The sequence below is a fragment of the Hyla sarda genome, chromosome 6 (genome assembly GCF_029499605.1).
Source record: "Hyla sarda isolate aHylSar1 chromosome 6, aHylSar1.hap1, whole genome shotgun sequence".
Lineage (NCBI taxonomy): Eukaryota > Metazoa > Chordata > Amphibia > Anura > Hylidae > Hyla > Hyla sarda.
The window spans coordinates 127895390-127923038 of record NC_079194.1 but is presented as its reverse complement, the minus strand read 5'-3'; the positions used below and the strand labels follow the sequence as shown (position 1 = coordinate 127923038).

General features: G+C 42.5%; 1 protein-coding gene across 8 annotated transcripts in view; it reads right to left on the bottom strand.

The window, feature by feature from the left end:
• Positions 1 to 27649, bottom strand: part of RAD18 (RAD18 E3 ubiquitin protein ligase) — a 577293-nt gene that overhangs the window by 141874 nt on the left and 407770 nt on the right. The window contains exon 12 of one of the 8 annotated variants that reach the window (XR_008845017.1): positions 21114 to 21255. The exons of the other annotated variants lie outside the window; for them this stretch is intronic. The gene's annotated coding sequence lies outside the window, so the exon portion shown is untranslated. The remainder of the gene's footprint in view (positions 1 to 21113; positions 21256 to 27649) is intronic. 8 annotated transcript variants of the gene reach the window in all.

Here is a 27649-nt window from a genome sequence, read left to right as displayed (position 1 = left end):
GAAAGAAAACTTAGAATGCAACAAGTCCAAGGCTTAAACATAAAAGAGACATCCAAGTTTTGTTCTTTCATCGTGTCATTGTTCTGAATGTTTACAAGCACACAGGGAATTAAAATGTACTAGTAAATAGTGGTAGGTAGATACAATGGATGAGACTGTACTGTGAGTCTGAGCACCGCGCTGTGGAGCGAGTGATAACAGGACACAATCTTTCTGGCAGCTGTCCTTGCTCTGCAGCACTGCAGATAAGATGGTCTCTTTTCTTATTTCACAATGCCTACAGCTTTGCAAAAGCTTAAAAATAAAATCCCATTTACTAGGACCAAAAACAACTTGCTGTACCATGTTTTGGAAGAGTCTGTGTAAGAGAATTTGCCCCATGTCTAGATATCCCCATTACTGCACGTATCAACATTTTGCAGTAAATATATGTGTAATCCATAAATTCTTGAGTGTGTCTTTTAGTTTGTTAGTTTTACAATAATGATAAACAGGAGGAAAAGAAAGTCATGACATCAATAAAGATTGTCACCTACAGTATCTGTCCACACCTCTGAAAGGATGAAGCAACCTGGTTATGCATCATAACACTAAACTCATTGGCAAATTTGTGATTCTGGTACCTGGCAATGAGAGGTGACCACAAACATTTCCTATTGGCAGAAGGAAGGCAAACTACAGGCAGATGAAAAGGATTTTAACACTTAAAGAGCCAAAACAACTCAGATTTTTCTTCTATATTATTTATATTAACTGGCAATTCCAGGTGGAAATGCTCCTTAAAATGGCAACTTCTGTTGAGGCCTTCATAGGTATGATTGTTGCTAATGTTTTAGAGTTTTCTGTTCAACACATTTGTAACATTCTTAGCATGGATCATACATAATTGATCTGGGGGTTCACATATCTCCTTTTATATTAAAATATTAGGCGTCTAGTAGCCTGACAATGTGAATGTGTGCACAATGCAGGAAATGACACATGCTCCCTGCACAAGGTTTTTATTATAAAGCATTCTTCAGGCAAATATTCATCCTTAACCTGCATAAATCACTACAGGACAAACCATTGTAACTAAAGACTGCAAACATATCTAATAAGGAAGCAAATGTCCCCTCTATAGCTGCCCATAGACACTGGACTTTCCTAAACAACAAGTTACTGGTAAAAAGAGAAGGCTAGAACAAAAAAAGATTGCAAGTTTTTGCACCTTTTCCCATTGTTTTATGGGGGAACTCTAATACTATTAATCATATCCCCTATAACAAAGTATAGGTGATAAGTGTATTATCACAGGGTGCACGGAGTGGCGGAGGTCGACACCCCCCCTCTATGCACTATGGGAGAACCATAGTTACACGAGTACAACGCTTGTTTATCTCCGGCGCTCCCATAGAAAGTGCATGGAGGAGATGTGTCGACCACTGCCGTTCTGTGCACGGGGAGAGCTGGTATTCTGAAGAAAGATCCAGATGACTGTTAAGCAGAGATAGGGATAGGAGGAGACGTAATGAGGCATTCCAGCCTCATTCACACATGGTTTCTCTTTGGCGTAGCAGCTATCTAATAGCATTAGCAGTTTGATATGTGAACTGCAGCTGACAGATTCGCTTTAAATGTGATGTTAAGGGGTAAAAAAAAAGTTTATACATAACTGGGGATGGTAAAAGACAATGATAAAATACTCACATAATAATAAAGTAATTCTCACCTGCTCCTGAGATGGGATATAGAGATGACTGAAGTCACAGTAATTCGATTCATCACGAACCTCGCGGCTCGGTGGTTGCTGACTTTAGCCTGAATAAATTAGTTCAGCTTTCAGGTGCTCTGATGGTCTGGAAAAGGGGGATACAAGCCTAGGAGACTTTCACTGTATCCACCTTTTCAAGCCCACCGGAGCAAATGAAAGCTGAACTAATGTATACAGGCTAAAGTAAGCAACCACCAAGCCACAAGGTTTGTGACTAATCGAATCATTGTAACTTCGCTCATTTCTAATGGGATACCACTGTGGCCAGTGATTGGCTGAGGCAGTTCTGATGAGAGAGGCAGTTCAAGCACAGAGCAAACAAAACAAGTGCACAGAGCTGTTTGTTTCCTTCTCATTTGAAATGTGTATAGATGACGGTGCATCCCTGGCAAACAGCTTATCAGCAGGGGTACAAGGTGTCAGCACCTCACTGATTCTATATTGATGACCTATATGCTGAAGATAGGTCGTTAATATACAGTATTTTGCTAGGAAAACCACTTAAAGGGGTACTCCAGTGGAAAACAATTTTTATTAAATCAACTGGTGCCAGAAAGTTAAACAGATTTGTAAATTACTTCTATTAAAAAATCTTTACCCTTCCAGTACTTTTTAGCAGCTGTATGCTACAGAGGAAATTCATTTCTTTATGAATTTCTTTTTTGCCTTGTCCACAGTGCTCTCTGCTGACACCTGATGCCCATATCAGGAACTGTCCAGAGCAGGAGAAAATCCCCATAGCAAACGTATGCAGCACTGGACAGTTCCTGACACGGACAGATGTGTCAGCAGAGAGGACTGTGGACAAGACAAAAAAGAAATTCAAAAAGAAAAGAATTTCCTTGGTAGCATACAGCTGCTAATAAGTACTGGAAGGATTGAGATTTTTAAATAGAAGTCATTTACAAATCTGTTTAACTTTCTGGCACCAGTTCATAAAAAAATAAAATAAATAAATAAATAAAAAAAAGTACCCTTTTTAGGTAGTTGTCCACTTAATACACTCCTTTTATTGAGAATGCCCTCCAAATGATAAGTTGATTATTCTCAGTCCTGCTGCTGGGATCTCACAACATGCTCTAATCTTTAGGGGAAACTAACAGTCAGTGTGGACAGTAACAAGGAGCATGAAAAGACTTGTGAAGACATATGAAGTTAGAAGACATGTGTCCTATGTGTATGTAGTGCTAGCAAAAACAGGAGCTAGGTAAAGCACCTGTGGCTCTGAAATTCCAGGCCAAGACTACTCACTAACTAGTTTTAGATCCAAACCTCTTATGTCACTTTGTAATATATTACTTATTTCTGCTCAGCATAATTTTCCAGTTCTTTAGATGCAGTCAGCAGTATAAAGAATGGAGGCTTCCTTTCAAGTTGTCATGACTAAATGTAATGTAATTGTGGTGGCCAAGTACAGGAGTTGCTCTCCTGTACCTTTTCTGTCCTGTGTGGTGGACTATTTTAGAGCCCCGAGTCCACCTTCATTATAAGTGCCCTAAATGGTTAAGTGACCTATGTCATTGATTCATTTGTATGTATAATGTTCAAATGCCAAAATGTTGTAACCAAGTCATGTGTAACCAGGGAAGGTGTCAGTGACCAGGTGACTAGTGTGGTGACCTATTGAACCCCTCCAAATTGCTCCCTAATAAACCAAGGGAGGAGCTAGGTCTGTCTGATGAGTCTAAGCTGAGGAGCAGTACAGTCAAGACCTGAGAGTGTCTGGTATCCTGAAGAGACCCAAGGTCTAACCACGCAGCCACGCTTCCACCAACCAAGTGCCCCTTCAGGTGAACGTCAAAGCCTGGTAAGCAGTCACAGGGGTGAAGTCTAGTCAGTCATAGTGAAGTCAGTCAAGTCTGCTAAAGTCAGTGTGGGTCTGCATTATTCAGTCCAAGCCCACTACAAGTCCCAGCGAGCCCGCAAGTCTCCTTAAGTAACTGGTCATCTCCTTGGGCCTAACAGCTGTAAAGACTAACATCTATCTGCCTCAGTAAAGCTGCCGTTGTTCCTTAACTTTGCATCAGAGTGATTATTTGCCACGCTCCTAGCCCCGGAACCAGCAGCCATACCTCGGGTGGTGTAGAGGATAACCACGCCCTGGCTTCACGAACACAAGGGGTTAATGCTATCCGCACCTAGGGTAATAACTTCTGCCCTTCATCACACCCTCACCACATAATAATTTTTTATCTATTTTATAAAATAATAAAACTGATGTAAGAAAGAAAAAAGTGATAGGCCATCTTTCTTGTTCTTGGTAAATAAGCTTGCACCATGCTGGTTAATTGGGAAGAACAAAAGCTGAAGTGAAAGCTGCAACAACAAAAAAGTTGCTATATTAATCATAGCAGAAATGAATAAGGTTTGTAAAGGCTGGAGAATTACATTTTCAATGCTGTAGCCATAAAGATTAAGGAAATTACTTACTGTGTAAATAAGTAAGAGCGACTGCAGCAGAACAGGACATTTTTGAGTGGTTGTATGGGCGGCAGTAGTTCACTATTTACACTTCCTAAGCAGAGCTATTTTTTCCATAGACATTCAGTAAAAACTTATTAATCATTAGGTTGTTATGAAACAGTTCAGCAATGGGAATATAATGTTGTGTTCTTGATCTACAAGCGTTAATAAATTCCCAAATGGACATGAAGAAAAAAAAAGAACTGTCCATTTTCTCCATGCAGACAAGCACAAGACAGGATCCCTTTTCACTAGGATTATATGTCTTATTGTGGGGCATGACTTGCCCCTTACCTTAGACACATTATAAGTTATGTATAATACTATATAGTAAAAACAAATTGACAACAAGTGGGAGGGTTCCTATATTTGCTAAAATAACAGTGGTTAGAATGAACAGGACAGTATATAAAAAAACGGTTCCGTTGTATAGCGATGCTCTACTGAAACAACAACCAAAGCGACCACATGTACTTGGATACTTCTAAGAAACTCCTTTCTAGGGATTGTGCAAAATAGTCCAGATACCTTGGAAACAACCTGATCTTGTGCCAGTATCCCAGCACAACACAGACAGCTTCTAACTTATACTCAGAAAGTCAGAGATGAACACAAAGTGGCGCTAGCTGTCGTCAGCAAAACATTGGCAAAACATTAGCTAGGTATCTGAGCAGTGAGGGTAGGTAAGACCTGCGTAGGTAAATGGAATAATACATCACCGATAGGGAAGGTACTTTGTCTATGATTGTCAGTTGTAAAATGGAATATTTTCCATTCACATCTAAAGCAAAATTCTAAAGTATAAAGCAATTTTCCTAATACTAGACAGCAGTGCATTGTGAAAGCTTATCTACAAATTACACAGTAGAGGTTAGGCCTGAAAATAGATGGAGCTAAATGGTCATCTGTTTCCACAGAAAAGCACCAACATGAGAGTAGAAAACGCTATGTGGTTATGATCTGTATAGAGAATATAATTCCTGTAGGGAACAAACGGTTGTATTGGGTACAGCTGATGAGGGAGCACTGTGACTTTTTGGCAGTTTTACAGTGGCATGGTGTATAAGGGTGCATTCACACCATGATTGTTCAAATACGGGAACCGGATCCGGCCGGGAGATGTGAAAAAGGGGCGCTCCCGTATCCAAGCCGGGTCACCATCTGACTCCGGTCGGCTAATTCAAATGAATGAGATGCAGGACGGTTCCGGGGGTGATACGGGAGCGCCCGGTTTTCACATCTCCCAGCCAGATCTTGTCCCAGTATTGAACAATCGTGGTGTGAATGCACCCTAACATTTGTGTCACCAGTTCAGCTTGATGATTGCCCAACTGAGGCAGGTGTAAGCAGCCTAAAGGGTTACTCCAGTGGAAAACAAATCAACTGTTGCCAAAAAGTTAAACAAATTTGTAAATTACTTCAATTTAAAAATCTTAATCCTTCCAGTACTTATCAGCTGCTGTATGCTCCTGAGAAAGTTGAATAGTTATTTCCTGTCTGACCACAGTGCTCTCTGCTGACACCTCTGCCCATGTCAGAAACTGTCCAAAGCAGGATAGGTATGCTAGAAAAAAACTATACAGCATACAGCAGTTGATAAGTACTAGAAGGATTAAGATTTTTAAACAGAAGTCATTTAGAAATCTGTTTAACTTTTTGGCACCAGTTGATTTAAAACATTTTTTTTTTACACCTGAGTACCCATTTAAAGGAGAACTACTGTGCCTGAAAATGCATCCCCTATACAAAGGATAGGGGACCCTCTGCAGTCTCGTGCATGGCACCCCAGTAGTCCCCAGGAACGGAGCGCGTTGACCCCCTCACCCAGTGGCCTACACACTACCTCCATGTATCTCTATAGATGAGCCGGAGATAATCGTACGCTGTATTTCCAGCTCTCTCACAGAGATACCTGGAGGGTCAGTCACCGCTACGTGCTGAGGTCGACACGCCCTGTTTCCTGGGGAGAGTTAGGTTGCCGTGTACGAGATCGTGGAGTCCCAGCTCCACTATATAAGCATATGATGGAGTAATAAGGAATTATATCATGGTTCTGGAATTTGTGTTCATACAGAAAAGATTCTGATTAGCTAAGATTTAATACTCTTCCTGTCACAATACCGTGCACCAACTACAGTCAAGCTGTGCAACATAATGTTTCAATAAGCAGGGGACTGTAAATACAGTGGAGAAGGTATATGAAGTCAGGCATATCCACAGTGAGGCATGCGGTCACCAATTTTGAGAGTAGCAGACATCATATTGCACTACAGGAAAGTGTGGTTTATGAAAAGTGACCAAAGCATATACAGTCATGGCCATAAATGTTGGCACCCCTGAAGTTTTTCAAGAAAATGAAGTATTTCTCACAGAAAAGGATTGCAGTAACACATGTTCTGCTATACACGTTTATTCCCTTTCTGTGTATTGGAACTAAACCAAACAAGGGAGGAAAAGCAAATTGGACATAATGTCACACCAAACTCCAAAAATGGGCTGGACAAAATTATTGGCACCCTTAACTTAATATTTGGTTACACACCCTTTGGAAAAAACTGAAATCAGTCGCTTCTTATAACCATCAATCAGCTTCTTACCCCTCTCAGCCGGAATGTTGGACCACTCTTCCTTTGCAAACTGCTCCACTTCTCTCTTATTGGAAGGGCGGCTTTTCCCAACAGCAATTTTAAAATCTCTACACAGGTGTTCAAAGGGATTTAGATCTGGACTCATTGCTGGCCACTTCAGAACTCTCCAGGGCTTTGTTGCCATCCATTTCTGGGTGCTTTTTGACATATGTTTGGGGTTATTGTCCTGCTGGAAGATCTCGGACACAAACCCAGCTTTTTGACACTGGGCTGTACAGATGCCTTGCACACATTCAAGGCACCCAGTGCCAGAGGCAGAAAAACAACCCCAAAACATTATTGAACCTCCACCATATTTCACTGTAGGTACTGTGTTCTTTTCTCTGTAGGCCTAATTCCGTTTTCGGTAAACAGTAGAATGATGTGCTTTACCAAAAAGCTCTATCTTGGTCTCATCTGTCCACAAGACGTTTTCCCAGAAGGATTTTGGCTTACTCAAGTTCATTTTGGCAAAATGTAGTCTTGCTTTTTTATGTATCTGTGTCAGCAGTGGGGTCCTCCTGGGTCTCCTGCCATAGCGTTTCATTTAATTTAAATGTCAATGGATAGTTTGCGCTGACACTGATGCTCCCTGAGCCTGCAAGACAGCTTGAATATCTTTGGAACTGGTTTGGGGCTGCTTATCCACCATCCGGACTATCCTGCGTTGACACCTTTCATAAATTTTTCTCTTCTGTCCACGCCGATGGAGATTAGCTAGAGTGCCATGGGTTGCAAACTTCTTGATAATGTTGCGCACTGTGGACAAAGGCAAATCTAGATCTCTGGAGATGGACTTGTAATCCTGAGATTGGGGATATTTTTCCACAATTTTGGTTCTCAAGTTCTCAGACAGTTCTCTTCTGTTGTCAATGCTAAGTGTGGCACACACAGACACAAAATGCAAAGACTAAGTGAACTTCTCTCCTTTCAGGTGTGATTTTTATATTGCCCGTGCCCGTTACTTGCCCCAGGTGAGTTTAAAGGGGCATCAAATGATTGAAACAATCTTATTTATCCAAAATTTTGAAAGGGTACCAATCATTTTGTCCAGCCCATTTTTGGAGTTTGGTGTGACTTTATGTCCAATTTCCTCCCCTTTTTGGTTTAGTTCCAATACACACAAAGGGAATAAACATGTGTATAGCAAAACATGTGTTACCGCAATCCTTTTCTGTGAGAAATACTTAATTTTCTTGAAAAACTTCAGGGGTGCCAACATTTACGGCCATGACTATATCCAGTAACCAGGATAGTCTTACCCACCATTACCAACATTGCTGTAAACAAAAGTGACAAAATAGATGCCACTGACATTCAATGATACAGGACACAAAAATGGCTTGCAGTTACATTAACAAATTCCCCTTTTTGTTTATGTTTAGATATTCTAAAATGTATAGTAAACCTTGCCACAGATGAGAACTGAGCTCTGAAAAGCTTCTCTAACCAATTAAAATCAGAGCTCACTTATTAGATGAGTCAAATTTACCTTAATCAGCAAAGAATTCCCATGGGGCATAAAAAAAAATACAGAATCATGCAAATACTCTATACAGGTGATTTAAAAGTACCCACTAAAAAGTCCCAAGACAACAGTCAGTGAGGACAGGCAATTCCTATTAGCCATTTTAAGGCAAGGAAATGTGCATAGCATACAGTGTGTACCTTCTGCACAACATTCCCCCTCCATAGCACTTTATATTTCGACTTGTCACTAGACACTTCTACAGCAGTTTCTACTTCCCAAAGACCACTGGTATCACAAACACCCTTGATTCTTTGGGTAAATGAGTGATTGATGCTCTCTACAGAGCGAAGGAGCTGCACCCAACAATAAGTAAAAAATTTGCCATCCTCTCTCTATCCTGAATGTTGACTACAAGATCCTTGCTAATGTACTAGCCAATCGGCTGAAGGTTATGATTAGATGGATCATCCACCTGGATCAAACCTGCGGCATTCCTGGCTAAAAGAACACAAAACAGCATTGCCGTCATTGGGATATTGTGCAATACATCAAGGTCCTGATCAGTCTCAATCATAAAAAAAAAAAAAACATTTGCTTATGTTTCACACATGCTCATATGCAGAGTGCTATGGAGGTTCAGGCTGGAGGAAATCTTCTGCTCTAATGTTAACGAGATATACCTTTTTAGCTCTGTGTGGGTGAATAGCTGGAAGACTACTGACCCATTTAAGTCCTCACTGGGGTCAGACAAGGTTGCCCTTTCATATCTTTTTGTGTGTGTTACAGAGATCCTTGAAGAGTCTATTCAACAAGATCCAGAGGTCAGGAAAATCACCACAGTGGAACAGTCAAGTGGCCAAGTGTTCGTTCAAGGTAAGAATCTTCCATGTCGACAGCCCTCAGAAGGAGGCTTGGTGGGTCAGTGTATGTCTATCTTCTATTTCCTATGTCTGTGCAGGAGGCTGAGATGGGACTTTGTAAGGTAATACCAGCTGGTGGGAACTGAAGCCTAACTTGTGAAAGCCAAAGACTGTCTTAGATCTCATCCAAGCAAAGGTTTTCTTGCAATGTATTCCAGGGATGCCTTTGGCTACAGCAGAGACTGTGGAAATATGTGGCTCCTCGTAGGCACAAAGACATGGCATGGCCATTCAGGGGGTCTGCCCCTGAAAACTTTCCAGCATGGCCGCATACTTAGCACTGTGGTGAGCTGGGTGAGGCAATGATGTAGCAGGGCCTGGTGGTATTAACTCTTGGATTGTCATGACACCAGGGTGCGGTTGTATTGTATAGAAGGCCCTGCTGACAACCGGTCCACAAATGGCAGGATAATAAACGGAATGTCCACAGCAGAATTTATGAGATAACTGGAACTTTTACTGAACTTCTTATGCAAACAGTCTTTATAAACATACAGTTTCTCTTGAGGTAACCGGGATGCAGGTTCCTCACAGGATTTGCTGGGACTAATAATCTTGAGCTTTAAGCAGGTCACTGTGCTACTAATTATAGGATTAGAGTTGAATAGTAGTCACAAAGAATTTGTAGATAGAGCTTTAGAACTCACGGTTTTAGTTGCTGCTGGATCTTTAGGCTTTGGTCTAGTTGCAATTGTGCTTGAATTGGTATTGCTGAAGTGTACAGGATGATTAGCAGGAACCAAGAGAGTGCAGGAACAAGAGAGATAATTTAGTGACTGCAGCCTCTTATATACTAGGGTGACTGGACTAATCCAATTGGTTGCAAAGCCTGTAAGTCCTGAACCCAGAGAACTCTGGGTACATCACATGACCCAGGAAGGTCCTAAATATCTGTACAACCATTATAATATATCACGTGACCTAGGTAGGTCTTATACATTTGTACACTATACAGAAATACATTCATATGAGGTGACCAAGGGGCAAGCTCTGCAGGAGAGCCCTGTGGAATGGAGGGACTCTAACTGAAGGGACTTTAGACAGGGACAGGATAAGGCCCTGTACCGGGACACCACAGCACCACCAGGTACTGCCAAAGGAGCGAATATCTGAGCAAACACCCTTGCACATTACTAGGAATCATATAGATAATGTACATATTTGCCATATGTACATTATCTATATGATCCTTAATCTTAATCCTAATATCTCTTTCACTGCACGAACATTAGCCTGATTGGATATTTTTGGACAGTGCTTTTTTCCATGCACATACTGATCCCAAAAGCTGCATAACAATTTTTAGCAACTGGAGCATATCCATATTATTACAAGTAATGGTACCATGCTTAACCTTTATTGTATGTACAATAGCCCAATTTGCCTGTTTTCATAGTGTATTCACATGGAGATCCTTACATATTTACACTGCTTTTCTCAGCTCCTGTAAGATTCAGCTTTTGCTTGGGACCTGATGATGTCAGGGTCAACTTCAGTACAGCCAGAATTCAAACCAAGTTGCTTAACTCCGCCTGTACTTTCTATGTAACTAGGACCTGAAGAAGACAGCAGTTGTTCTTTAGAAATGTGTTGTCATCTTGCCTGTATTGATTAAGAACAATAAAAAAAAGCATCCTTCAGAACACTATTGTCCCATATGACTATTGATTCCTTGGTGATTGCTACAGAATCCAAGCCAACTTTAAGAGGGATTTTGCCGAACCCCTCATTCCACATTGTACCGTCTTCTACTGTTCCTGATCGGATGGTGTATCGGTGGCCAGCAGCTCCCAGCTTCCGGACAAAGAATCCTTGATTACTATTAAGGCTATAAACCAGGGGTCTCAAACTGGTGGAACAAAATTTTGCTGCCCGCACCAGGGATCTAGAATTTCTATCGCCCGACCCCGGGACATGCAGTTTTGGCGCCAGGCAGGTGATTTCTGAAGGCATTTAGCCCTGCTTCAGGCAAGCAGGGCTAAATGCTGGAAGACTTCACACACTTCGGCAAACACTGCTACATGGGACCCGATGCACATATGATGGGGCAACCAGTCTTGCCCCGTCACTAAACTGCTACTTACATCTGACTGCGGGGACTTCCTGGCGGAGGTGTGCGCAATGAGTAACATCATTGTAAGCACTACACAGGGACGCCGACGTCCTGGACAGTGCGTGCGATTATGTCACTTATAGTGCGCACCTCTGCCAGGAAGTCCCCACAGTAAGATGTAAGTAGCGCTGTCCAGGTGGGAAATCTGTGCCAAGGCTACCTAATGTGGGGAAACTGTGCTAAGGCTACCTAATGTGGGGAAACTGTGCTGCGCTACCTAATGTGGGGAAACTGTGCTGCGCAACCTAATGTGGGGAAACTGTGCTACAGCTACCTAATGTGGGGAATCTATGCTAAGGCTACCTAATGTGGGGAATCTATGCTAAGGCTACCTAATGTGAGGAAACTGTGCTACGGCTACCTAATGTGGGGAATCTGTGCTATGGCTACCTAATGTGGGGAAACTGTGCTACGGCTACCTAATGTGGGGAAACTGTGCTACAGCTACCAAACGTGGGGAAACTATGCTACCTAATATGGGGAAACTGCTACTTTCCTAATGCTCCCCCCCCCAGCAGTAGCACCCCCATCATCCATCAGCTCATGCTATTACCACAGGGGGATAGAAGAAATGGGGGGGGGTATTGCTGGTAGATGATAGAGGTTCCACTGCTGGTGGGGGGTGTTGCTGGTGGATGATGAGGGGCGCATGATGGGGGCATTATATGTGAGGGGCGCGTGTGGCCAGCCTCACTCAGCTGCTCCAGTTTGAGACCCCTGCTATAAACTGTGATGTGCCTGCAGCACAACACTGTAAGGTGAGCACCTTCTAGCTTATCTCTCTAGCTTATCTCTACAGCTTTTCTGTGTCTTTTTTCTATATTAGATGTATATTACTTACAGGGTTGGACAGGGAGGCAATGCCACTTGTATTTACATAAATTTAACAGAAGATTCTCTGAGGCCCAGGGTTACCCACAGCAAGGTGACCATGACACTACAATGAAACATGTGCACAGATGGTGGTCCATTTGTTTTTACATGAGCTGTCGCTATATACCACCCTCCTGACAGTATAGGACAGTTAATAGATGAACAAAAAGTAAAATAGTAAGGGTTGTTTTTCCAAAACAAACACAACGCGAAAAAACATTGCACTGTGGGTAAAAGTAGCCTTCTATGGCACAATAAATGCAGCAATGATACTTTTTTTTTTAATTATTTTAAATACAAAATAAAATTAGGAAATTGGAGAGGCAAACAGGAAACACTGATAGATGATCTGGCTCCAATGTTAGATATCTGTGAGAATACAGAGAGATAGACACATTGTGTCCCACAGAGAGGGCTCTTGGTGTTGCTACACTGGAAGTCATGAAGAATTATGACAGAACCAGGCATACCCTTGGGAAGTGACATGTGCCTCTTTGATGTAAGAGGGGTACAAAGGGTCCCGCAGGGAAAGTACTTGGTGCAGACAGATGATAGTTTTGAATATAGAACAGCACTTTTATTTTTTTCCCAACAATTTGTTAACCCTTGTACACCACAAAGCTTTCAAGTAAGCAGTTCCATAACAGGAAAGAAACGCTGAATGATGCCACACTTTACAGGGAAGTTTTTATCCATCCCACAATCACATGTCTATTAACCTCTTCATGACTGCAGGATTTTCAAGCCAATAACGCAAGGTAAATTCAACCCATAACTCAGGTGCCATCTATTCCCCTCCACCCCTCCGTGGAAATATGTTGTCTCATCACCTTTACTATAGTAAGGCATCTTTGCCTTGAACTTACTACCTGGATTTGTATCTGTATAACAGTGGCCACCCCAAGCCCAACCATAGATTTAAGGACCCAAAACTGAAAACACTGTAGTCCACTATGATTCTTTCAATTCGAGTCTCTAGATACATGGTTGAGCCAGGACCTGTGTCCATATTCTGGTCATGTGGACCTAAATTAAAATAATATGTATACATTAAAATCAATGGACTGTGCATGAAACATAAACAATCCCTCAGAGCACATGCCACCGACTAACAGAAGAGGTGCCCATCTTGTACCACCTTCACATAGTTAAAGCGCAAATACAGAAGTCTCAGCAAAAGCAGGTAGCAGAGTATTTTTTTTTAACCAATGTACAGATGCACTTAGCGGTACAACCTGTGTCTGAGGTATTGAAAGAATTTTATTGATCAGTCATACAATAAATTACAATCATACAAAGCATGACAGCACAATATACAGCACAGGTTCCCTAAGCTATACACCATAGCACAGGCTACACTAACACTCCGCTCCATCACTTATTATAAAAGAAACAATGCTGAACAACAATCTGAGGGTTCGGTCTACAAAGAAATGTGCTGATGCAGTAAAGCAAAAAGAAAAAGCTGCGTTTGAAAGTGAGCTCAAAGCATTGCTCTAAGACATAATGAGAGCGATTCCTGGAAATCCAGGATGGAAAACATGGAATGGAACTATTTAATTTTCCAGCTGCAGAGGGTTCAAGTCACTGAAAAAAATGTACATGATATGTTTCTAGAAAGTGACTAATTATGAGGATTTCAGAAAGCTCAGGACTGGTTCCTTCTCGGTAGAAATTACTGGTAATCTATAACTAGAACAAAGGAAAGCGATGCATAGTGTGATAGCGTCAGGAAAATATATAAATGGACAGAAGTTCAAGTACTCACCAGCGGTGGTTGTACTGAGCCACGTACAACAATGCTAAAAGCTTCAGTATTAGCTAGGATCCAGCAGCCATTCCTAAGGGAAATTCAGCAACCACACAAACACCTTCAAGGAAATCTCAGGAGCAAGCAAGGCGCGTGGACCTCATTCAGGGATAAGATAGTTTATTACCCACAATGCAACGCGTTTCACGGAAGACCGCTTCATCAGGCAGGCAGATATGCATTGTGGGAAATAAACTATGTTATCCTTGAACGAGATCCATGAGCCTTGCTTGCTCCTGAGATTTCCTTGGAGGTGTTTGTGTGGTAATCTATAAGGTTGTTTGGGCTGCCACTGCTAATATTTTACACATTTGGAGTAGTTGTCCCCCAGCAGTCTCATGTTATACATCTATTGGATTGGTTTTAAAATTTACAATAAAACAAAAAGAGGCACTCGCTGCTGGAGTAAATTGACCAAAGACAAGGGTCCATTTACACAGTGCATTAATATTAATGCATCCCCCCCGGACATGCCTGATCTGTGATCTCTACTGACTCCCAATTTATATCTTTCTCTATGACTGAAGAAGCACTCAATACCACAATATCCTGCAGCCAATTCACCTATATCAGCGCCAATTGTTTTAGCTTATCTTAAATGCAAATGAGTAATCTCTTTTGGTTGTGTAGAACACATCACAGAGGTGTAAGAATCACAGAACAACAAGTGCTCAGAACCCAACACTTACACCGCCAGGCAGCCAGCCCACAAATGACTACTGCTGTATGGTGCTTTTGGAACCTGACATTGCTGGAAGTGAGACAGCAAACCTTTTTATTTATTTATTTATTTATTTTTTACCTTGTCCTGATTGCTGTTCACTGTCTGGTCCTGTGGCTGTAAAATGTCTTAATAATAAAAGCAGCAGAAGATTGTAGCAGATTTTGTCTAGTTGCGTACTACATTTGAAAGATGTACTTCATAAACTGTCCCTGAAATGTTCTCATCTTAAAAAGGGACTGTGGCCTATTCAAAAAGTGTCAGCTGTCATGATCCATGTGGAGTCACTGGTCCACAGACTCATGCTTAGTAACTGTCAGTGCTGTTAGTGTTGGTGCCAAATAAAGTTAGAGCCTACATTGTCTGTGGCATCATATTCGTCCGATTCTACACAGTAAGGCTATGTTCACACGGGCAATGTCTGCACGGAAAAGCGATGGCAAAGCATACCAGTGCTAGGACCGCTCGGAGATATGCCCTCTCATAGACTGCAGAAATAACAGACATGTCTATTCTCTCTGTGGACACCGGAATTTGAATTTCCATGCCAGACATTTCTGACACAAAAATTCTGCTATGTGAACAGTGCAGCAGAATCCCATTGAAATCAATGGGACTCTGTTGCTGCGAAACTGGAATTCTGTGTGAAAATTACATTGTGTGAACATTGCATACGAGTACTCAGGTTCACACCCTGTTGAAAATTGAGCAGTCATGACCAATCCCTTAAAAGTTCATAGAGACAGTCTAAGAAAGTGATTCCATGAACCTTAGCACAACCCAGTTGAGAAGTAAACATTGATGACCGTGAGTTGACAGTCTAGGCCAGTGGTCTCAAACTGTGGCCCTCCAGATGTTGTAAAACTTCAACTCCCAGCATGCCCAGACAGCTGTTGGCATGCTGGGAGTCAAAGTTTTGCAACATCCGGAGGGCCACATTTTGAGACCACTGGTCTAGGCACTACTTCGTTTTTACACCTGATATGCTAACGGCACTAATAGGTAGGTAATAGCTAGAACAATATGTGCACAAAATTGTGGAGGAAAAGTTCCACATAGATTATGAAAGCTATTTCTGTTCTATAGAATGTGCGAAAAATGTAATATACAGTCATGGCCATAAATGTTGGCACCCCTAACATTTTTCAGAAAAGGATTGCAGTAACATGTTTTGCTATACACGTTTATTCCCTTTGTGTGTATTGGAACCAAACCAAAAAAGCTAATTGGACAAAATGTCACACAAAACTCCAAAAATGGTCTGGACAAAATTATTGGCACCCTTAACTTAATATTTGGTTGCACATCCTTTGGAAAAAATAACTGAAAGCAGACGCTTCCTATAACCATCAATAAGCTTCTTACACCTCTCAGCCGGAATGTTGGACCACTCTTCCTTTGCAAACTGCTCCAGGTCTCTCTTATTGGAAGCTTTTCCCAACAGCAATTTTAAGATCTCTCCACAGGGGTTCAATGGGATTTAGATCTGGGCTCATTGCTGGCCACTTCAGAACTCTCCAGCGCTTTGTTTTCATCCATTTCTGAGTGTTTTTTTACATATGTTTGGGGTCATTGTCCTGCTGGAAGACCCAAGATCTCAGACGCAAACCCAGCTTTCTGACACTGGGCTGTACAGTGCGACCCAAAATCCGTTGGTAATCCACAGATTTCATGAGGCCAGGCACACATTCAAGGCACCCAGTGCCAGAGGCAGCAAAACAACCCCAAAACATCATTGAACCTCCACCATATTTCACTGTGGGTACTGTGTTCTTTTCTTTGTAGGCCTAATTCCGTTTTCGGTAAACAGTAGAATGATGTGCTTTACCAAAAAGCTCTATCTTGGTCTCATCTGTCCACAGGACATTTTCTCAGAAGAATTTTGGCTTACTCAAGTTCATTTTGGCAAAATGTAGTCTTGCTTTGCGTCTCTGTGTTAGCAGTGGGGTCCTCCTGGGTCTCCTGCCATAGTTTCTCATTTCATTTAAATGTCGACAGATAGTTCGTGCTGACACTGATGCTCTCTGAGCCTGCAGGACAGCTTGAATATCTTTGGAACTTGTTTGGGGCTGCTTATCCACCATCCAGACTATTCTGCGTTGACACCTTTCATAAATTTTTCCCTTCCGTCCATGCCCAGGGAGATTAGCCATGGGTTGAGAACTTCAGTTCTCTTCTCTTTCTGTTGCTAATGCTTAGTGTGGGACACACAATGAAAATACTAAGTGAACTTCTCTCCTTTTTATCTTTTCAGTTGTGATTTTTATTTTGCCAACACCTGTTACTTGCCCCAGGTGAGTTTAAAGGTGCATCACATGCTTGAAACAATCTTATTTTTCCACAATTTTGAAAGGGTGCCAATAATCTTGTCCAGACCATTTTTCGAGTTTGGTGTGACATTATGTCCAATTTGCTTTTTTTCCTCCCTTTTTTGGTTTAGTTCCAATAAACACAAAGGGAATAAACATGTGCATAGTAAAACATGTGTTACTGCAATACTCTTCTGTGAGAAATACTTCATTTTCTTGAAAAATGTCAGGGGTGCCAACATTTACCGCCATTACTGTATAGCCAAAATTACTTGATCTAAGATGTCAGAGCAGCAGAAACTTTGTGTGTGCCTTATTTATTTACAATTTCCAATGAAGGAACGAAAACCAGGCACTGCAAGGGTTAAGACAACTAGCCACTGATGTCAATAGTGGTCCTAAACACTGGTCTGTGTGGTGCTCAGTGTCTATCATTAACAAGTGCTATAATGTTAGCGATGAGAGCAAGAGAGACATGGCAACTCACCAGGCCGGAAGAAGCATAATCTGAAACGGACGTGAAACGGACGTTGCCTTGTCCCCGCACCTGTTCCACTCTCCCCCACTCCAGTGATAGCAAGCCCTTACTCTATGTGATTTTGCTTCAGTGCCTGAATAAATCACAGTTTCTCAGAAGTCTACCTGGTGAGTAGCCGTGTCTCTTTTTTGCTCTCATCGTTAACCTTATTTATTTACAGACTGCTCAACCATAAGGCAGAACAGTGGAAAGGATGTTAAAATGCAAGATCAGTAAAATATAAGTTCACTTACTTTAGACAAAAATTTCCAAAAGCCAGACAAACCCTTTAAAAAGTCACTGGCCAACCTTGCTTCCTGAGAGGTTACAGCGTCCCCTCATCTACTGAGCCTCATGAATAGTCGTGAATTAGATTTATTTTACTTTGCTCAAAATAATGAGCCATTCAAGGTGGCAAACATAAGAACACTAACTTGGCCCTGAGGTTAATAAATAGGATGAAGGCGATCAATATGGCATTGGGGATGTCATTGAGACAGTATTGCTGTGAAAGTGACATCATGGTGCTGCCTTCATACTTGGCCATTCATAAAATTATCACATTATTGCAACTAATGTGTCACTATCATTTGTCCATTAAAGTAGAAAATATATAGACGCTGGAAAGAAATTGCTTTACCGGGAAGAGGCGAGATGTTTGGAAGGGTTTCCTTGCTCAGTGACATTTCATTACAATGGTTCAGCTTGTTAAAGAGCGCAGAGTAATTTATGTTCTGGCTGTAAATAACCCACAAAGTAAACAGTCCTGTTATTTTGTCTTACTGGGAGAATCCTTTATTCGAATGCATTTGATTAAAGATAAAAGACAAATGTTACAATAAGCCTTATTTTAGAAACCTGCTGGAAGAATACAGGTGCACTGCTGTATTTTATTTAGTTGCCAAAGGGCCACAGCCATCCATTAAAGTCGATGGACATCTCTGATTTCAATGGGCTGGACTGCAATGTAGGGGAAATGAGCATTTAGAAATGAACTAAGGTTCACTACTGGCACAGCGTGTGCTCACAAAAGGATTAACCCCTTAAGGAATCAGCCCATTTGGACCTTAAGGACTCAATTTTATTTTTACGTTTTTGTTTTTTCCTCCTCCCCTTCAAAAAATCATAACTCTTTTATATTTTCATCCACAGACTAGTATGCGGGCTTGTTTTTTGCGCGACCAGTTGTCCGTTGTAATGCCATCACTCACTTTATCATAAAATGTATGGCGCAAGCAAAAAAATACTATTTGTGTGGGGAAATTAAAAAGAAAACCGCAATTTTGCAAATTTTGGAAGGTTTTCACAAAGTAAGGTTTTCACAAAGTAAGATAATCTGATATGGCATTCTTATAAAGAATAATGTATTTCAATAACAATATGAAAAGTGTGCACATTGCTATAATCTCTACCCACAGCTGAATGGATTTGGATGCATTACAATGCATTGTGGTCTCTATGTTTTAGGATCCCAATGACCTTTCCCTTTGACAAGTTTTAGTGAACATTATTAACACAATAATTGCTTTTTCACTGTTTTCCCCCAAATAAAATTGGCAAACTGAGATCAAAGTAAACCTGCCCTTCGCATCATAATAGTCCTACTTTGGTATTTTCAACATTCTTTTCCAAGAACAAAAAGAACTGTGAGAGTTCCCAAGCAAATGGATATATTTCCTTTCAAGGTCAACTATCCTGACATAAGCCAGGGAATATTCATGTCCTTTTTAAAATACAAGAATGGAGCGCGGGTAAAGGTCAGGGTGGTCATTACAAAATGTCTAGGCTTCCAAATATTATGTGTGATAAGGACTGACACATCCTGTCCCTGGTCTGTATTAGGACAGTTTTCCATTACCATCTGTAGATATGGGAGAGATTCCCTTGTTGAGAACTAGCTGCTGCTTAGAGCAAGTTATTATTATAGACTAAGTAAAAAAAAAATGTAATACATTTTTAACCACTGTAGGAATAAGAAATGCATATAGTAGTCAGACTATTTGGATACTGGTGTTGGGGAGAAGAAAGTATTGTCTGTAACTTATAACTTTCTGCAGATAACCATGATTTGCACATTTGTCTAGACCAGTGTTTCCCAACCAGGGTGCCTCCAGGTGTTTCAAAACTACAACTCCCAGCATGCCTGGACAGCCAAAGGCTGTCCAGGCATGCTGGGAGTTGTAGTTTTGCAACATCTGGAGGAACCCTGGTTGGGAAACACTGGTCCAGACACTAGACAGAGTGGGGACAAAGTATAAACGGCAGATGAAAAGGCATTACAAAAGATGCTGGATGTTGCTGTGGCTAACTATAAAAACAAAAGAAAAGCTTAAAAAACAAACAAACAAAAAAACAGGACAATGTATAGTTGGTTTCGAAATAGTCCCAGTTATTGCAACATTTATTGGAAAGTAGAGGTGTTCCTAGAACAACCTTCGCTGATAAAGAACTTGATCAACTATACGTAATAATAGCACATTGGTCAGTATCATATGCACCCTCAATGCACATGTGACTGGCTTTAGTTTTCAATGAACAGGTGTTCAATAATACCTCATTGCAAAAATAAAGTTGGAATCCACAGAGGGCATAGTGATGGGTCAATTGCCTTCCTGTGGAACCCTCCAGTGTACGTGAGTAGATTCTGCTATGCCTTATTGTCAGATTCCGCTTATTGATGAAATTGTTTACTGCTGGATTTCATTAATGGACCTTTGTTTGAATGTAATGTGTACCTCTCTCAGCCACTTGTCTCTTCATTTGGAAAATAAAAAATTTTACTTAAAAAAAAAAAATCACAAACCCTTCCAAAACACCTCAAACCGACACCAGCCAAGACCTGGCTCACAAAACCGCCTTTGAACAGCATGTTTAAAAAAAAGTTGCACATTTTGACGCAGTGGATTAAAAAGATGTACTAAAAAGTTGCAGAGAAGGGAACTTACAAAAGGGATATACTGAAGTAAAGACTGACAGTGAGGACATGCTGGGAGTTTTAGTTTTGAAACAGCTGAAAAGTCATAGGTTGGGGGCTTGCTGCTCTAACATGTGTCTCTTTTTTGGGTACACAACTACAACTCCCAGCATGCCCTGACAGGGAGGACACGTTGGTTGTAGGTTTTGCAACAGATGGAAAATCATAGGTTGGTGCTTGCTGTCCTAACTAGTGCCTCTCTATATGGTACATAACTACAACTACCAGCACACTGAGTTTATTTAAATGAGAATATGCCCCTCCCCCTCAAAAATAAGTCCCCCTAATAAACATACGGTATTAAACTAAAATGTTAATGGTCCAGTGAGGTGAATAGCGAAATGTAAACAATTGCATATTTTTGGTCACATCACATCCCAAAAAGTTACAAAAGCAGTACTGTTAAAATCTACAGATAATGGCGCAAAAATAAAGCTTCATATAGCCCCGTATATGGAAGAAAAAAATAGTATTAGGGGCCAGCAGGGGGTCTGGAATGCAATACAGCAACATGCAGCACTTAAAGGAGATATCCAATAGTGAAAAATCTGAAAATAAGTACCTGCCACAGGTTAGACCTTGACTCCATGATGCCACCGCACTTTTCATTATATGTCTGCCCCATCCCGTTTGTATGCTATGCCACTGTGAATATAGCAGCACTTCCTGGTTATGGAGCCTGAGCTCCCATCATCCTCTTCACTCTATCTTTGCAGATGACACCAAGCTTTGTAGCACGGTACAGTCTATAGAGGATGTGCATAAGTTACAAGATGACTTGGATAGACTAAGTGTCTGGGCATCCACTTGGCAAATGAGATTCAATGTGGATAAATGTAAAGTTATGCATCTGGGTACTAATAACCTGCATGCGTCGTATGTCTTAGGGGGGATTAAACTGGCAGAGTCACTGGTAGAGAAGGATCTGGGTGTACTTGTAGATCACAGACTAGAGAATAGCATGCAATGTCAGGCTGCTGCTTCCAAAGCCGGCAGGATATTGTCATGTATCAAAAGAGGCATGGACTCAAGGGACAGGGACATAATACTCCCCCTTTATAAAGCATTAGTACGGCCTCACCTGGAATATGCTGTTCAGTTTTGGGCACCTGTTCATAAAAGGGACACTGCGGAGTTGTAAAGGGTGCAGAGACGCGCGACTAAACTAATATGGGGCATGGAACATCTTAGCTATGAGGAGCGATTAAAGGAGTTACAATTGCTTAGTCTTGAGAAGAGACGTTTAAGGGGGGATATGATAAACGTATATAAGTATATAAATGGCCCATACAAAAAATATGGAGAAAAACTGTTCCAGGTTAAACCCCCCCAAAGGACGAGGGGGCACTCCCTCCGTCTGGAGAAGAAAAGGTTTAGTCTAAAGGGGCAACACGCCTTCTTTACCGTGAGGACTGTGAATTTATGGAACGGTCTACCTCAGGAACTGGTCACAGCAGGAACAATTAACAGCTTTAAAACAGGGTTAGATACATTCCTGGAACAAAATAACATTAATGCTTATGCAGAATTATAAAACTACATCCCTTTCCCTTATCCCCTTACACCCTTCCCTTCAATTCCCTGGTTGGACTTGATGGACGTATGTCTTTTTTCAACCATACTAACTATGTAACTATGTAACTCTGAAAAAAATTACTTCCTCTCAAGTCTGTAACATAATGTACACCCCAAAGCCTGCCCATATCACGCCCTTCTGTGCTAAATCTCTGCCCATCTTATTGCTTATAGCTCCTCCCCCCCTCCCCCTGCTCTGTTTACACAGGACCTAACTTATCATGGGGAGGTTTCAAGTTTGCACAGGGAAAGCACTGAGCAGGAGATGTGTGAGGAGACATACTGCACTGCACGGGCTGGGGATGATTTCTATATGTGAGGAGACATACTGCACTGCACGGGCTGGGGATGATTTCTATATGTGAGGAGACATACTGCACTGCACGGGCTGGGGATGATTTCTATATGTGAGGAGACATACTGCACTGCACGGGCTGGGGATGATTTCTATATGTGAGGAGACATATTACACTGCACGAGCTGGGGATGATTTCTATATGTGAGGAGACATATTACACTGCACGGGCTGGGGATGATTTCTATATGTGAGGAGACATACTGCACTGCACGGGCTGGGGATGATTTCTATATGTGAGGAGACATACTGCACTGCACGGGCTGGGGATGATTTCTATATGTGAGGAGACATATTACACTGCAGGGGCTGGGGATGATTTCTATATGTGAGGAGACATACTGCACTGCACGGGCTGGGGATGATTTCTATATGTGAGGAGACATACTGCACTGCACAGGCTGGGGATGATTTCTATATGTGAGGAGACATACTGCACTGCAGGGGCTGGGGATGATTTCTATATGTGAGGAGACATACTGCACTGCACAGGCTGGGGATGATTTCTATATGTGAGGAGACATACTGCACGGGCTGGGGATGATTTCTATATGTGAGGAGACATACTGCACTGCACGGGCTGGGGATGATTTCTATATGTGAGGAGACATACTGCACTGCACGGGCTGGGGATGATTTCTATATGTGAGGAGACATATTACACTGCAGGGGCTGGGGATGATTTCTATATGTGAGGAGACATACTGCACTGCACGGGCTGGGGATGATTTCTATATGTGAGGAGACATACTGCACTGCACGGTCTGGGGATGATTTCTATATGTGAGGAGACATATTACACTGCAGGGGCTGGGGATGATTTCTATATGTGAGGAGACATACTGCACAGGCTGGGGATGATTTCTATATGTGAGGAGACATACTGCACTGCAGGGGCTGGGGATGATTTCTATATGTGAGGAGACATACTGCACTGCACAGGCTGGGGATGATTTCTATATGTGAGGAGACATATTACACTGCAGGGGCTGGGGATGATTTCTATATGTGAGGAGACATATTACACTGCAGGGGCTGGGGATGATTTCTATATGTGAGGAGACATATTACACTGCAGGGGCTGGGGATGATTTCTATATGTGAGGAGACATACTGCACGGCACGGGCTGGGGATGATTTCTATATGTGAGGAGACATACTGCACTGCACGGGCTGGGGATGATTTCTATATGTGAGGAGACATATTACACTTCAGGGGCTGGGGATGATTTCTATATGTGAGGAGACATACGGCACGGGCTGGGGATGATTTCTATATGTGAGGAGACATACTGCACGGGCTGGGGATGATTTCTATATGTGAGGAGACATACTGTACTGCACAGGCTGGGGATGATTTCTATATGTGAGGAGACATACTGCACGGGCTGGGGATGATTTCTATATGTGAGGAGACATATTACACTGCAGGGGCTGGGGATGATTTCTATATGTGAGGAGACATATTACACTGCAGGGGCTGGGGATGATTTCTATATGTGAGGAGACATACTGCACTGCACGGGCTGGGGATGATTTCTATATGTGAGGAGACATATTACACTGCAGGGGCTGGGGATGATTTCTATATGTGAGGAGACATACGGCACGGGCTGGGGATGATTTCTATATGTGAGGAGACATACTGCACTGCAGGGGCTGGGGATGATTTCTATATGTGAGGAGACATATTACACTGCAGGGGCTGGGGATGATTTATATATGTGAGGAGACATATTACACTGCAGGGGCTGGGGATGATTTCTATATGTGAGGAGACATACTGCACGGCACGGGCTGGGGATGATTTCTATATGTGAGGAGACATACTGCACTGCACGGGCTGGGGATGATTTCTATATGTGAGGAGACATACTGCACGGCACGGGCTGGGGATGATTTCTATATGTGAGGAGACATACTGCACTGCACGGGCTGGGGATGATTTCTATATGTGAGGAGACATATTACACTGCAGGGGCTGGGGATGATTTCTATATGTGAGGAGACATACTGCACAGGCTGGGGGTGATTTCTATATGTGAGGAGACATACTGCACTGCAGGGGCTGGGGATGATTTCTATATGTGAGGAGACATACTGCACTGCACAGGCTGGGGATGATTTCTATATGTGAGGAGACATATTACACTGCAGGGGCTGGGGATGATTTCTATATGTGAGGAGACATATTACACTGCAGGGGCTGGGGATGATTTCTATATGTGAGGAGACATATTACACTGCAGGGGCTGGGGATGATTTCTATATGTGAGGAGACATACTGCACGGCACGGGCTGGGGATGATTTCTATATGTGAGGAGACATACTGCACTGCACGGGCTGGGGATGATTTCTATATGTGAGGAGACATATTACACTGCAGGGGCTGGGGATGATTTCTATATGTGAGGAGACATACGGCACGGGCTGGGGATGATTTCTATATGTGAGGAGACATACTGCACGGGCTGGGGATGATTTCTATATGTGAGGAGACATACTGTACTGCACAGGCTGGGGATGATTTCTATATGTGAGGAGACATACTGCACGGGCTGGGGATGATTTCTATATGTGAGGAGACATACTGCACGGGCTGGGGATGATTTCTATATGTGAGGAGACATACTGCACGGGCTGGGGATGATTTCTATATGTGAGGAGACTTATTACACTGCACGGGCTGGGGATGATTTCTATATGTGAGGAGACATACTGCACTGCACGGGCTGGGGATGATTTCTATATGTGAGGAGACATACTGCACGGGCTGGGGATGATTTCTATATGTGAGGAGACATACTGCACTGCACGGGCTGGGGATGATTTCTATATGTGAGGAGACATACTGCACGGCACGCGCTGGGGATGATTTCTATATGTGAGGAGACATATTACACTGCAGGGGCTGGGGATGATTTCTATATGTGAGGAGACAAGGCAAGGATAACAAAAAAAAGTATTAAAAAAAAACATTAACCAATTATGTATTTAACCCTTGCTAAAAGTCCTAAATGCAATGACCGCCAAAGCAAGAATAACTCAGGGGTGTGGAAATTTAATTAAAAAAAACTACTTGTCCACGGGACTAAAACAGAGCAAAATCTACTTGGCCCTCATGACGATCCACTTGTCCGGACCAATTTTGGCTTGTACACTCTCATTTTTTTCTCCTCGACCTATAATAGCCATAACTGCCTACTATAATGATACCTTTTAATAACATATTCACCGAACCAAAAAAATAAATATATCTATATCTATATATATATATATATATATATATATATATATATATATATACACACATATATAATTGGTGAAGTGAAATTGAAATAGTAAAAGATAATTTAGCAAATTTGGTGGTTTTATTTTCTATGCCATTTACCTTGTGGTTTGACTAACATGTTGATACTTTAGGCCCAGCCTGATTACAGCAATACCAGATCTGTATAGATTCCGTCAAATTTTACTAATTTAAAAAAAATTCTGCACTTTTTAAAAGAAATGTAATTGCCATTTTTTGACCCCTGTCTCTTTTTTTTCGCATACCAGGCTGTTTGAGGGCTATTTTTTTACGCCGTAATCTGTTTTTTGTATTGGTACCATTTTGGTATTGATCTGACTTTTTAATCGCTTTGTAATTTTTTTTCTGGGATATTATAAAAATTGCAATTCTGTCTTTTGGTATTTTTTTACATTTACGTAATTTACCGTATGGGATACATAACGTTATATTTTAATAGATCGTACAATTACACACACAGTAATACTAAATTTGTTTATTTCTATTATGTTTACATGTTTTTATATAGAAAAAGGCGGTGATTTGAACTTTTAACATGGAAGGGGTTAATGTGTGTCTTTTAAACTTTTATTAAACTTTCTTTTGTTTTACACTTTATTAGACTTTTAAGGAGGAATCATTAGATTCCTCATACAGATCAACAGAGTTATATTGAACTCCATTGATCTGTGTGCTCTGCGATCCATTGATAGAGCCTAGTCCAGCCAGGCTCTATCTATGACAGATCCACAGACAGAAGGGAAGCAGAGGTAAGCCCTGCGGCTACCTCTATAGTGGACCCAGCCCCCGCCCCCTGCGATCACGCTGCGGGGGGGGGCTATCCACCCCACCAGCTCACCAGGGAGCATTCACAGGTCCCTTTAGACGCCGCTGTCAACAGCGGTGATCTAAAGGGTTAATAGTAGGGATCGACCAATTATCGGTATGGCCGATATTATCGCCGATGATCACGATTTTGGGCATTATCGGTATCGGCAATTACCTTGCCGATAAGCCGATAATGCCCCGCCCCCCCGCACCACCCCCACCGCACCGCGACCGACCCGCCGCACTGCGTTGCACCCCCCATCGTAGTGCTGGTCGGTATACCGGTATGAACCGGATACTGTTTTTTTTTCTCCCACAGTATGGATTTTTGCCCATACCGCTATACCGGTCGGGCCTCTCCCCCAACCTCCGAGTCAATAAAAAAAATGAAACTTACCCGTAATGGGGGAGGTCCGGGCCATCCATCCTTCCTGTAGTGTCCGGCGGGATTCCGGGTGGAGGGTGAACCGGTCCGGGCTGTCCTTCTCCGGGGTCCTCTTCTCCACTCCGGGCAGGCTCCGGCCTAGTACGCTGCATACACGCCGCTACGCCGTGACATCAGGTGCGTCGCTGCGCAGCGGCGTCTATGCAGCATTACTAGGCCGGAGCCTGCCCGGAGTGGAGAAGAGGACCCCCGGAGAAGAAGGACAGCCCGGACCGGTTCACCCTCCACCCGGAATGCCGCCGGACACTACAGGAAGGATGGATGGCCCGGACCACCCTCCCCGGACAGTCCCTGCAGCAACTGGGAAGGCGAGTTAGGGTTCTGGGATGGACAGGGGTCTGTATAATATACTATACCTACAGTAGGTCCTCCAGCTGTTGAGGCCCTCCAGCTGTTGCAAAACTACAACTCCAAGCATGCCCGGACAGCCAACGGCTGTCCGGGCATGCTGGGAGTAGAAGTTTTGCAACAGCTGGAGGCACCCCTAGGCGCGGTGCGGCGCGGAGGGGGGAGCGGTGGCGGTGATAGGACTCAGGACCCCCGGACAGGCAGGGGGAGAGAAGCGGGTGGCGGCGGCGGCCTATGGCACCGCAAAAGCCACTGCA